Below are 12943 nucleotides of genomic sequence, written 5' to 3'. Positions count from 1 at the left end.
TAGGTCATGCTCAGCAATGGGTTTGAGTAAAAAAGGGGTGCAGGGGCTTTGGCTTCCAAGGCTGAGGCTGCTCAGAGGCTGGCTGAGCATGGGTTTGCTGGTGGGAGGTGATGAGTGATCATTGCCTTTGCATCACTATGTTTTGCCTGGGTTTTTTCACTTATTAAATGTCTTTATCTTCATCTCTGAGCTTTCTTGCTTTTTCTCTTCCTGTTTTCTTCCCTAGCCTCCTGGGAAAGGAGGGTGGGTGAGCAGTTTTGTGGGGGCTCTGCTGCTGGCCAGGGTCAGCCCACAGTGCATATGTGTGTGCACAGGCAGTGTGTTAGTGGAGCACAGCTTGTCAAGAGTGCCACCTCCCACACTTCAGGTGGATGTGAAAGTGCAATCATCAGCTCAGGCTTGTTCTTGCTTTCACAGCTCGATTGCCTCCTTCTTCCCCCAGAAGCCCCTGTGTTTACTGAAGCCCACATTTAACTGATGAGTTTGGCATCTGTGTGTTCATTGTCTTGTAGTATTCAGAGCAGGGCCTTGGGTCCCATCTATTTCCAGGCCCTGCTTCCCCAAACCCTCACAAGCCCAATGTCCCACTAATGTCCACAGGCCCTAGCTTACACTTATTCACTGTCATCCTTGTCCTTCAGGATCTCATGTGCACATCCTTCTTGTGCAGGTACTTGGTTCCAGGACCTGCTCCTCTTGAGGGACCTGGTTCCCACCATCCTAGTCCATAGTCCTCCTCCTCCCCTGAGCCAAGCATCAGCACTGGGAGCAGAGAAGCAATGCTCCTTCTCCCCTTCCAGTGCCCAGGAGCACAGCTGAAAGCACATGCTAAATTAGTTACCTGTGGATTTGTGACCTGCCAGCCATCACAATTTTATCACTAGTTTAAAAGCCTTAGCTCTTCATGCTGTTACTGGAATGTAAATTCCTTATGTCTGTAGGATAAGCAAGTTTATAGTGCTCGTGAGTGAGGGGGGCATTCTTAGCAGGTAACTATGTGAGTCTGAATATCTCCAGTGCCAGAAGATGACTGCCTCCTAGGCATGTATTTACTTACTTTTAAAGTTCCCAGGATCTTTAAGCACACCTGATTTTCTTTGTGATCTGAATCATGAAATAGGTTTTTATTCAAGACTGTGTCCAGGATCAATCAACATGTCATTTACTAGGAGATTCCTACTGAAACTTCTCATTTAGTAGCACCGAACATACCATCACTTTTTAGAATGAAAATGAGCCTCGATGAAGGCAGCAGGAGTTTTGTCATTGATTCAACAGAATAGTTTTCTGTGTTTTCATATAAAAGAAACACTTACTGCAGAAAGGAACTGATATGCTGAGACTTGGTTTGGATCCTGACCTCCAAATCCCTCGTGCAATCACCCAGGAAGCAGAGCTCTACTGCAAGTCCAGCCACAAGGAGGAATTCCACTCACCTCCAAAAAGAACAAGGATAAAGCAAATGCTTGAAAGATTTAAAGTCTTTAGGGACAAGAAGAGTTCAGTCTTTTCTTTCCCTTACCTGCTGTTGTAAGGTTTCCTTCACTGTGAGGCTGATCCAATTGCCACTGAATTTCACTAGCAAAACTGCAAGTGACTTGTTAGCCAGAATACACTGAAAGGTTATTATTGTTATCATTACATGATACAGAAATGAATTTTGAAGAACTTTTTGAAAAAGATGTGTTCCCTCTGGACTGTCACCTAGTCTGAAGAAGTTCCAGCTTTCAGCAAATAACACAGAATGACAGCTTCAGAAGTGTCTTACTAGCTCCCATTTCAAGGGATGTCATTTTTGCCTTCACCGTGCCTGTTAATATGCCCTGACTTCAATGGGCTTTGCACATATCCTTGTGGTGATAAAAGCAGTCCTACCACCAATAAAACACCACAGAGAGAGCTTAGTGACAGCATGTAGGAGAAGTTCACTGTTACTAATTAAACCCATATTTTCAGTGTTGGGGCCTTGCTGCCTCACCAAGTACATCATAGGACTGTCTGGAGAAAGAAATCACAAAGAAAAAGATTTAATTGGAATTTGCCAAAAGTTCCCCCAAGATACAATTTTTCATAGAATTACTCAAAACCAAGAAATAACTGAAGATTTGAAGGGCATGTGATCGTGGACAATAGTGCTAGTGCATTGCATGCTGGCAGTAACTATGCAAGGGCAAGTGCTTTTCACTTTGCCTGCCCCAAGTCAGTTCAGTGTACAAGAAGAAAGAGATTTTTGAAGAACATTTTTTAAGTTACTGCTGCTCAGAGTCTCCAGAGTAGGAAATTAGCATTGCAAATAGAGATCACACTGCTGGAGATCCTTTCCATCTTGTCTTCCAGCATGATGTTCCCCCACCCTACACACTCATTGCTCCTCTCCTCTATTTTGCTAATTTGCCTGCCTGAGAGTCACAAATATTCAATGACACTCTCTGAAACATTCATATTCACAGATTTCTTCATTTCTTTTTTCTGGACAATGAAGTTCTTTTCCTAAGCTAAGTACTCACACATCTTTCACCTTTGAGTCAAAGTCTGTATCTGTGTGAGAGAGATCAGGAGTCTTACCACTCAACCTTCTAACTTTTGCATTGCACTGAAAGGACAGTCAGCAATCTTTTTGACAGCAGATTAAGAAGTAAGGAGCTCAAGAGAGCCTCAGAACATAACTTTCAGTGTCCTCCTAGTATGCTTTGAAACAGTCTCAGTGTATATTTTCAATAAAATATTTTTTAAAATTCAATACACACAGAGTGGTCTGTTTGCCCTTTCCTTGCACAAACACATTTACCTTCTGCTGTTGGGAGTGGCAGAGTCGTGAACAACAACTGGGTCATAGGCACTAGGAATCTTTGGGGTCCTCAGCATTCCCAGCTGTGTTGCTCACCGTTCTAGCACACTGCCAACAAAAACTCAGGGAGTATTTCCACTCCATTCTGTGCTTTTGCTTTGGAAAAGTAATGAACCTTCTTTTAGTCAAAGCTAAATATTTTACTGGGGATGCAAATTTTTCACTAATGAATGAATAGCAGACATACATTTTTCATTTTATAAAGACACGCGCTAAACATTGTGATTTAAAAAATGTATATTCATACAGCCATTTAAAAATAACCAGCACCATTGTCATAATTATCTTTTCATATGTTCAGCAGTGCCAGCAATTAACTATGAATGTAAATGTAATCAAGCACACTACCACACTTCTAAGTGAGGCAGTTTCTGTAACTGTTGTGCTGGTGATGGTCTGTAGCTTGCTCTTAAGGAAGCTGAAGGGGAGCTCAGCCTTTTCCCAGCTAGCAAGTGTGCTGGCTCACTAGCACACCACATTGTCCTGACTCTGCTGAAACTCCTGGGGAAGTCTTGCTCAAAAAAAAGGCATCCAACTCCAACCACGGGAAGAAAAATGAGTATTTGTGTGTGTCCTCTCCCACAGACATGGGAGTGAAGGAATGTCTGAAAGTAGTGAGCAGGAACTGACTTCTTTGGGGAGGTACTCAGGAAGTTCTCGCACACCTCTGTTAGCGCACGTGCTCTGTATGTTAGTACATCACACAATGTAATTGCAACCTTTTTTCTATATACCCCCTTCCCCAGCCTCCTTGGTTCAGCCCCCCCATGTCAGATGAGAGAAGCTTTGCTAATAGTCTATATCTTTCAGAAAAAACCCCAAAACCATGTGCACAGAAGGAAACAGGACATGTGATCAAAACACAGCTTACCGTGAGTGGATTATTTCACTTTGGTCTTGTTCCAGCTCCCAGCTCTCCTCATCTCTCTCACAGTGCCTCTTGCTTCTCTCAGTTTCTCAACTGCTTGGAGGAGACCACAGCTCAAAACCCCAAGACTGCATATTGACAAAAATATATTAGAAGTAAAAATGGTGAATTGCATAGGTATCATAGATATGACATAGTTTCCTTGGTATGTGATGGAAAAAATGGAAGTATTTTCTTTCAAAATCTATTCAGTGTTCTCACAAAATGCCCTGATGAGAGTCCTATTGCCCTTCAGAAAAGACAACCAAGACTGGGGCACACAGGCCTGTGCCTGCAACAAAACATGCTGTGGAAGGACTAGCTTTGGGGTTGAAATGGCAATTTACTGTCTGGAGTCCCTCAGGTAATCCCTATTTCTGCTGTGAGATGGGCATGTCAGCAGCCATGTAAGCACATTTTCCCTAGAAAAAGGCCAATTCAACTTTCTGAGTGAAACCAGGCCACCAGACACCTGTCAGCTGGTAACAGTCTTTGGAGCAGAATAGGACTGGACACTGTGCTGGGTTTTAAGCAGTGGCCTGAGGGTAGAAGCACCCATGTGTCCTAGTGTTAGGTATTATTTTTCATTGCTTTGACAGGGGGACTGTGCTCTGGTCTGGCATACTGACAAGCAAAGACTGTATGAGAAGTTTCACCACTGAATACATCCCACAGGGGTCCAAAGACCCAAGGCACTTGATTAGGCATAGGCAGCCTTCAAGTTCAAGTAATGCAACTCCCTGCAAGGAGAAAGTTATGCCACCTAGTTGAGTCACTTATTATGAACACACTGATCTCTGTCTGTGAGCTTAAGATCATCACTGACTAAAATGTTCTTTTTTATTAGTCAGCCAATTTTGCTCCTCAGGATACTCACTTATCTTCCACAGCTCACAGGGGTCATCAACAGTGTCAGGTGAGGAGAAGACTTCTCAGCTGGACAAAGATGACAGAATTCCTCATAAGTGTCTTCCTGCAAATTCATGTAACAATTTTTTTCATGATGGATTTTTGTTTCTGCCTGATGAAAACTTTACTGTGTCAGCACCAGCTGGACCAAACATTTCAATCCAGATTTTACTTCTTTGTGAACAGCACGGAGAAGGCTTTTATGCACCCCCACACCTCCTATTTTCAGTCAGGTCTGGAAGCAGAGTTGGGCACAACAAACACAACTTCTCCCCTGCCCTGTCTCCGTATTGGGAAGAGGAGGAATGCATCACTTAAAAAAAGGTTATTCAGGAAGATTTCCAAACTGGGTCCTGTGCTTTTGAGGTACTGGCAGTAAAGAACATCTTCTCAATACTGTCATACACAAAAATGGTACAGGAATGATATCTATCTCTACTCTATCCAAGTAGGCTACAAATACTGGCTCCACAACAGAGTTTCTTGCTCAAGAAAAAAAAAGACTAGAGAAAAAATTAGGAGAACAGTATCTTCTTTTCTTTAAACTTACTCCTGGCACAGTGGCAAGGCACAATATCATTAATATTATTTTTCTTTAATGATTTTGGATCATTAGTTGTCATCATAGCAGATTGCACTAACTAGTTATGCACTTAAATATGTGTAACTGGAAGTATGATCAGCAAATTTAATTTACTGGTTCCCTAATGGGCTCATCTCTGTCTTCAGCTTGGTGAAACCAGTAGCAACAGGCAGTTTAAAGGCCATCCAAGTTAGCTCAGGATTGTTTTCTCAGACTCCAAGACATTTGAGTCAGTTTCATGCAGCATGAAACATTGACAGATGAAAAAACACTTTACTGAAATATGAAACCTCATTTTTCAGAGATGTCTTGGGGCATACATACATGTACACATGCCATGTTGTACACAATTCTATTTTGTGTTTATCAGCCTTTCATTTTACGTTCTAAAAGAGGTGTGAAGATAAAAAACAGTTTCAATGGCTGAATTCATGTATGTGCATAAAATGAATTGCTTGCAGTGTAATAGAAATTATGATAAGGTGTGTTTCCACATGTAATGAGGGACTGTATGAATTTTATGATTATGCTGTCTGGGAAATAAATAATACAAATTGTTCAAAGAGACCTTGCAGATATCAGGCAATACTTCTCTGGTTTTGTAGCTTCCAGACTGCTATTGGTCTTGTGCTACTGTTGTAAAACCAGAAAACACCATAGGAGCTGCTTTACTTTTTTCACTATTCTGCCTTTTGTACCTAACAGACATTAGTACCAGAGTTTGTGCAGAAACATTCAACTCTAGAGGATGAACCAAATGAATCATATTTTGTCACTTTTTTCAGTGATGTAGCCCTTAGAAATGTTCTCTGACCAGAAATACAGCATTAGAAATGCAGCAGTTCTTTAAATAGTTTTCCACAGATGATCACTACTGAAGAAATGCAATCCTGCTTGATATTCAGTATATATTTTCTTATGACAGTTTTATGGTACAATTAAATTTCATACTTTCTTTTCTACCACTCTGAATATGCATTAGAAAGCCAAGCATCATAATTCTAAACCAATTGAGTTGATTTGCTTGTTAAAATTCAGTTATTGCTTCTTTATGTGCATTTCAAAAAAAGGCCACTGCCTGTACCAGTGTATTTAGAGTCAACACATGGTCACTAAAGGTCTTGGGCACGTCAAAATTGTATTTCTAAGCTCAAGTTATGCACTTTATGTGAAATATGAAACAATGTAGTTCTAAAATGGTTTCTTGGAGTAACAAACTGTAGAGAAACAATAGAGCTAATGGAGGGCTAGGGAAGGAGGCAGATTATGAAACACATTGTGTACTACTTGAAAATTATACTGATATTTAGATGGACATAATAACTTAATAAGACTCATTTGAATGCAAAAGAATGAACGTTGAGTAGATATTAACTTTTAATGCTTGTCATTTTATGTTAATTTATATTTTTAAATTATAGTAATTTTTTTTTTTTTTTGTAATCAGACTGGCTAATTATACCTCAAGCATGTAAATTTGACATGATGGCAAAACCAAATTAAAAAAAAAATTCAACTAAGTACTTGGTTATAAACACCCATAATTCACTCAAACTGGATTCTAGTTGAGTTGCTCCAACCACAAAAATCATTATGTTTTGCAGTAGCAAAATCATTCCATTTCTCTGAGATTACTTCTTTAGTTGATTTTACAAGGCAACAATGCTAATGCACTCTATTTGTGCAATCTTTTCCTGATCACTGATTTGACTATTTTTGAAGAAATCCTTCATCTAACCTTGATATTTGCAAATGCAGCTTTCAAAGACTCCCTCATGCTAAAAGCATCATTAACAAAAATGTATTTTTCTAGCACCAAAATGGTCTCAAATTGGGATCAGGAGCTCTGTTATTAAATAATACACAGTAAGCAATTTTTGTCAATACTAAACATCTACTAACCTTCTAAAATCAAAATATAAAACTAGTGCCTTACATTTTATATATCTGATTCCCTGTAAGGCAATTATTTTCCAACACATATTAAACAAAGTTACTGTGTCTAAACATGCCAAATTGACAGGAGCTTATATGAAAAATGAGCACTTTCTTTTCTTACCTTATACTCTGGAGTTAGAGTTTATTTCCTTTCTTTTCTTGTGTTTCCAGAACTGCAATAATAAATTCCTTCTGTCAGCTCTGTTCAGATAGCTTTTAAAATGCTCATGACTCAGATGTCTTTAAAAAGACCTAAATATTTTATCTTGAATGACCTTGAACTCCATCAAATTAGGAGGTGTGGGGTGTAAAGCTTTATGTACCGTGCTGAGCTGTTAACCTTGTTGCACCAGCCCTCTACTCATTGAAGTTATTTGGTTTTTTAGCAAGTATGTCTGTAATAGAACTCAATCATTTAATAAAATATTATTTTCCTTGTGTATGACTGAGCAGATGATTAACATATATAGCAACTTGAAAATCCTTACTCCTTCAGCAAGCCATTCTTTCTCCTCCTTCCACCTTCCTTTAGGGTCATGGTTTTATTCATGTTGTCTTTCACAACACAGATTGCAATGAAACCAGTAAGCTAAATTTTAATAAGGAAAATATTTACTCCAGCAAAACGCCAGTTGATTCAAGAGGGAAATTTCTCCTAAATAGTAACTGAAATTTGAACTGTTGCTTTGGGGATAAAAAAGTGTACAGTTAGTGCAAGTAGCTGGGTTAGGTGAAGTGAACCTCTGCTTCACTTACCTCCATGGAAATGTCCAAGAAAAAGTCTGTCCCTGAGTTTCTGAAGTATTTTCCAATGCCACCATAATTCCTCCTCCCTCGCCCATGCCTACAACCTGGGCGCAGTCCTGAGTGCCCAGAACTGCAGGCAGTGCCTCCCACAATGCTGACAGAGCAGAAGCTCTCTGTGCTGCCTGCCTGTGAGGGCTTTTGGGGAGCAGCAGGGTGGCACAGTGCTGCCCTTGCTGAGGCAAGTGTGTCTCAAGGCCAGTGGCCCCAGGAGCTCAGCAGCTGCAGCCACGGGCTCCAGGGGCCAGCTCAGTGCTGGGTTTGCACCTCTGCCCTCCAGGACAGCAGCAAAGCCATGGGCAGCCTAAGAGGGATTCTCTTTCCCAGCAGGACCAAAACTGTCAGACTGTGGTAGGAGCTTGGTCTGCCTTATTTTCTCTAACCTTCCTGAGTGTGTGGGTGGCCAGACTCACAATCACACCCACAGTTAGTTAACAATTACTGACTGCCTCGTTCAACACTTGTAAATGGCTCTGCTCCAGCATCTTTTATCTGCTCTCCAAATGGAGCCATAAAATGCATGTAATAGCAGTTACACAGCACCAAGGTTTACATACCCTCAATGCAAAGCAGTGAAAATAGAAGAATTTCGAAATTTGCAGACCATCCTTGTGATAAGAACATATCTTTTCAGAGGCTCAGAGCTGATTTTCTTTTATTAAAGCATCTTCCATAATAGCTAGTGCATACTCTTACAGTGCTAGTTACATTTTTGCAATTATGTTATTCAGAAATAATTGGATTTCTGGATTTAATTGGGCTCTAAATTAGCCATAGCTTTCATAAAAGCTATTACAGAGATTTCTAATAGCAGCTTTTCCTGCTATTTAAGGACTGAGTATTTCAATGAGAGTGATTCAGCAGTGTAAAAAGTCTTGGCTGCTGTGAACTCTAGCACAGGTTCAGATTAATTATGGCAATTTAGGCACCATCCTTTTGTAATTAAACATTTGCTCAAAACATTACCCAGAGTATATAACTGTGTCAAACAACTGGTTGTCCTTTAGAAAGATATGATTTTGTTTTCCAACTCTTGGAAGATTAAGGAGCTTTATGGCAGGTTGGTTTCTGCTGATGGAGTTCAGAGGCAGAATAAGCACTTGTTTGCTCTCACCAATCCTTTCACCAGCTCACCTGGGAGGAGGCTGAGTTGTCCCTCTGTTGCTCCTTCCCACCCAAGGGGCCCTGTGCTCCACTCGCTGACCGTTCCTGCACACTTGCTTGCATGCAAACATCCCACTACTGGAAAAACAGAGTAAAAATGCAATCAGCTATTTTGGAGAATATCCTGGGGCAAGCCCTTTGACTTAGTTGCACATGATTGAGGGGTGATGATGAGGTGAGTAAGGGTTAGGAGAAACAGACCTGATCCTTGTGCTTTTCCCTGGTTTCTGTCAGTGGCACCTCTACTCCAGTGCAGCAGTATCTGTGATCCTCACAATCTTCACCATAAACTGTAGGCTAGGCTGCATTTTAGGCATTGCTTTGATAAGGAATGGCCTTCTCCTACCAGACAGTATAACTCCTGGGCCATAATGATGCCTTCTGTATTTGTGTCCTAGCCTGGTGGGTGACAGGGGAGAAGAACAGCAATTGTTTCAATGTGAACTGATCCCTGCTTACTGCCTGGCCCCTGCATGCCATGCTTGTTGCACCAGTTGAGACAGGCTGAAGTTTTGCTCAGTCTTTCCTCATTTACTCTCAGGTGAAAAATGAAGCTTCTCCCAGATGCACAACTCAAGACTATGTTGACTGTGTAATACTGGACTTGAGGATAGAGTGTGACCTGCCATGGCAAAATTCTGAAAGGGTTTCAGAAGGCAGACTGATTAGGCTTTGCTTTGTAGAGAACAACTTAGCAAGGCTCTACCTGCTATTTTTTGCTTTGGAAAAGGGATTATCTAAGAAAATTTAAAATGTTTTGTAGTAAATTTGGCTTATTCTCTAATGCACTCACTCTTCTGATGAAGCCCACTTCCTTTACAAGATACTGACAAAGGAGACAAGCCCCATATTTTTAAAATTATCCCAGGAAAATCACTCTTGCAGTGATTCATATACATTCGAAAAATGTTTGCCCACATAACAAAGGTTAGAATTCAGCCCCAGATTAAAACACGAGAATCTGCATGCCTGTGAATACATATTTACATGTGAACTGGGTGGCCAAGCTTCCATTTCATCTCTGCAGCTTCGGTCAGTAACCCACATGAGAAAAGGAGGATTAAGCCCACTGTGCTATAGCCACTTTAGGGCTCAGCTCTGTACCTGAATGCAGGTGCTCAGAGCTACCTGAGGAACCCTGGGGGATCCCAGCTGCCTTTTGGGTGTTGATACTGCAGGGTACCTATCTCCCAGGGTCCAAGTGTCACAACTGTCACAAGTGTCATGTCCGTGGCAGGGGCACTTGAAGTCACACAGGAATCCTGCATTTACACAACTGAACTGATATAAAGTCAAAATATTGAAAGAACTTTGGACACTCAGGGACTTCATAGGACACCATAAGATATCACCATCAACTGAATTTATTATATTACTATGAAGTCCAAACAATATCTGTCCTGAAAGACATGATGCAAATCCAAATTTGCCAAAATTAAATATGAAGGTTGAAGCAATTCACATAAACTTCTGAGGCTTCATTTTTTTCCTTTTCCTTCAAAATGCTGGAGACTTTGCATTTTCTGGCAAAGAAGTCCCCTAGTGACACAGAGTTCCCTTTACAGGTATACTTTAGGCAAATGGTGAGTGATAACATTTCAGTGTTTTGCTGCAGATGCTTTTTGGCTTCGTTTTATCCATGATAGCTGGGAGCACTCTGAGATCTACTGCAAGGCTGAGAAAGTTTTTTGGAAATTCATTTGCAAAAGCACATTTTTTCAACTACCTGAGAAAATTCAGGGCTCTTTTGTGTAAACAGGGAAAAAGGGTATCAAGGCAGGTGTCAGCCCTCAAACCTTTTCCAGACAACAGGAGTTTCACAATGGATTTCAGCAGAAGCAGCTTAAACCTTCAAGTTCAATATTCCAGTTTGTCACAGACAAATAAAACCTTACTAAATTGTTAAAGTAATTTGGTAAAATGAGTCAATTCACCTAGTTAAATGATTGAAAAAATGTAATCAGAAAAGATGTCTTATTAAAAAGCAACCTTAAAGCACATGAACTTCTTTTGATGCCTGTTTCACATAAGCAAAGATTTATCAATATTCATCAATGATATATTCACCTATGGTGACTGTGACTAATGTGATGTTTAATATTCCCTAAATTTTTTAGATAACCTTAGTGAAAAGTCATTAATTATAGTATTTATCTGCTACTCAAAAAAGAGCATGATATAAAATGACAACTCAATTTTCCTCTTTGACATTTCAAATACAACCAGGTCACATTAATCAATCAATGATGTGCTTATCATATACTGTGGTCAATTATATCCCAACTATCAGTGACAGTTTTCTGGCTTGCAATCTGGACACATATACTGTCATGACAACCACATTCTTTTTAGCCCTTTTGTATTTTACAAGCAGTGCTCTTGCTGGAGGTACATCATAAGTGTACAAAAAGGGCACCAGATACTTCATAATCCCAATTCCATTTCTGGGTTATTAGTATACTGCCAAAGAATAAACTTTCAGTGCACTGAAATCCAAGAAAAATGTGATAAGCTTCCCTTCTCTGAAGAGAAAGTTTCACATTAAAGAAAGCTGACTGCACTACAAATAGAGCATTTGCATTTGCTGATTGCAAGGTAGCAATTATAGCTTACCATTTTAATGAAGCCATAAACTAGTTGAGTGTACTTCTTTGGTTTATTGCACCATGATAACCTTTAATTTTTTGGAGTTGTAGCCGTATAAACTGTGATTATTAATGATATCTCTGTCAAAGATATTATTAATACTGTTTGCCAGGACATTATTTATATTCTGGTCTATCTGCAAAGATCAGACAGTATCTCCCAAATGAACTTTGACACAGTTTTAAATAGAACTTCTCACCTTCAGACAAATCATATAAATCTTAACCTTCCTGTTTTTATTGAAATTATTCTGAATGAATGATACACTCATAAATCTTATGATATAGTATTTCTCCACTGGAAAATGCTGACTGGTGAATGGTCTAATTGATTATTTCAACAATACCTGACTCTAATTTCCCTTGGAAATACTTTCTGATAAGGAACAACAGAATATTCAATCTTTTGGAGGAGAACTTTTTTTTTGTTTAACCACCTTCTTTTCAAGTATTTAAATATTTGAAAACTTATTTGACTTAATAACCCAAACAAGTCAAAAATAAATTATTCAGAATTTTTATTTTGACATATTTGCTCTGATTAGGAATTTGTTTCAAATTGCAGAGCTTCCCATGAGATAGAATAGGCAGGTTTTATGAGGCCACTGACTGATGAACCTTCTTCCCACAGAGGTTATGGCTTCTGAATAACTACCCTCCATGACTTCCTAAAAATGAGAAAATATGACTTTTCATATATACTTTTTTTTTCATCTTTCTTGCTTAAAGTTTGTTCCAACTGGCTCATAGATGGAGAGCTGAGAAGGGAGAAGATGTGTGAGTTCTCAGCCCTTCCAAGTGCATGATGAGACACATCATACATCTTCCTTTGTAAGTGCCAGCAGCAGAATATGGAAACGAGAGGAAATTTGAATATCAAAAGTCATTCTCCAGTTTACCCACTCTTAAAGCCTGTCACAACACATTCCCAGTAGTAATTACCTACCCTGTTCCAATTCAGAAACAAGGGTATCACAGAGGTGGTTGAATGACCCTATCTGTGGCAAACTGTTAATTTATTCAGGATAAAAACACAGAGAAAGGAATTAATAAACTATTGTACATACCTAACAGTTCAATAATAGCTCTTTGCTTGGTTTTCTTGTTTTTACATCATATTTTGATGCTGCTATACTCACTGGGAC

The 12943-nt window shown here is 39.7% G+C and overlaps 1 long non-coding RNA gene across 1 annotated transcript; it reads right to left on the bottom strand.

The window, feature by feature from the left end:
* Window positions 1–3714: 3714 nt before the first annotated feature.
* Window positions 3715–9546, bottom strand: LOC132328118 (uncharacterized). The gene is made up of 5 exons (XR_009486695.1): window positions 9355–9546; window positions 9124–9231; window positions 7307–7358; window positions 4633–4728; window positions 3715–3844 (listed from the first exon to the last, which is right to left on the bottom strand). It is a non-coding gene; the product is annotated as an uncharacterized LOC132328118 (long non-coding RNA).
* Between the last annotated feature and the right edge of the window lie 3397 nt (window positions 9547–12943).

The sequence above is a fragment of the Haemorhous mexicanus genome, chromosome 5, assembly GCF_027477595.1.
Source record: "Haemorhous mexicanus isolate bHaeMex1 chromosome 5, bHaeMex1.pri, whole genome shotgun sequence".
NCBI lineage: Eukaryota > Metazoa > Chordata > Aves > Passeriformes > Fringillidae > Haemorhous > Haemorhous mexicanus.
The sequence above is the reverse complement of the archived record's forward strand: the minus strand, read 5'-3'. Positions and strand labels throughout refer to the sequence as shown.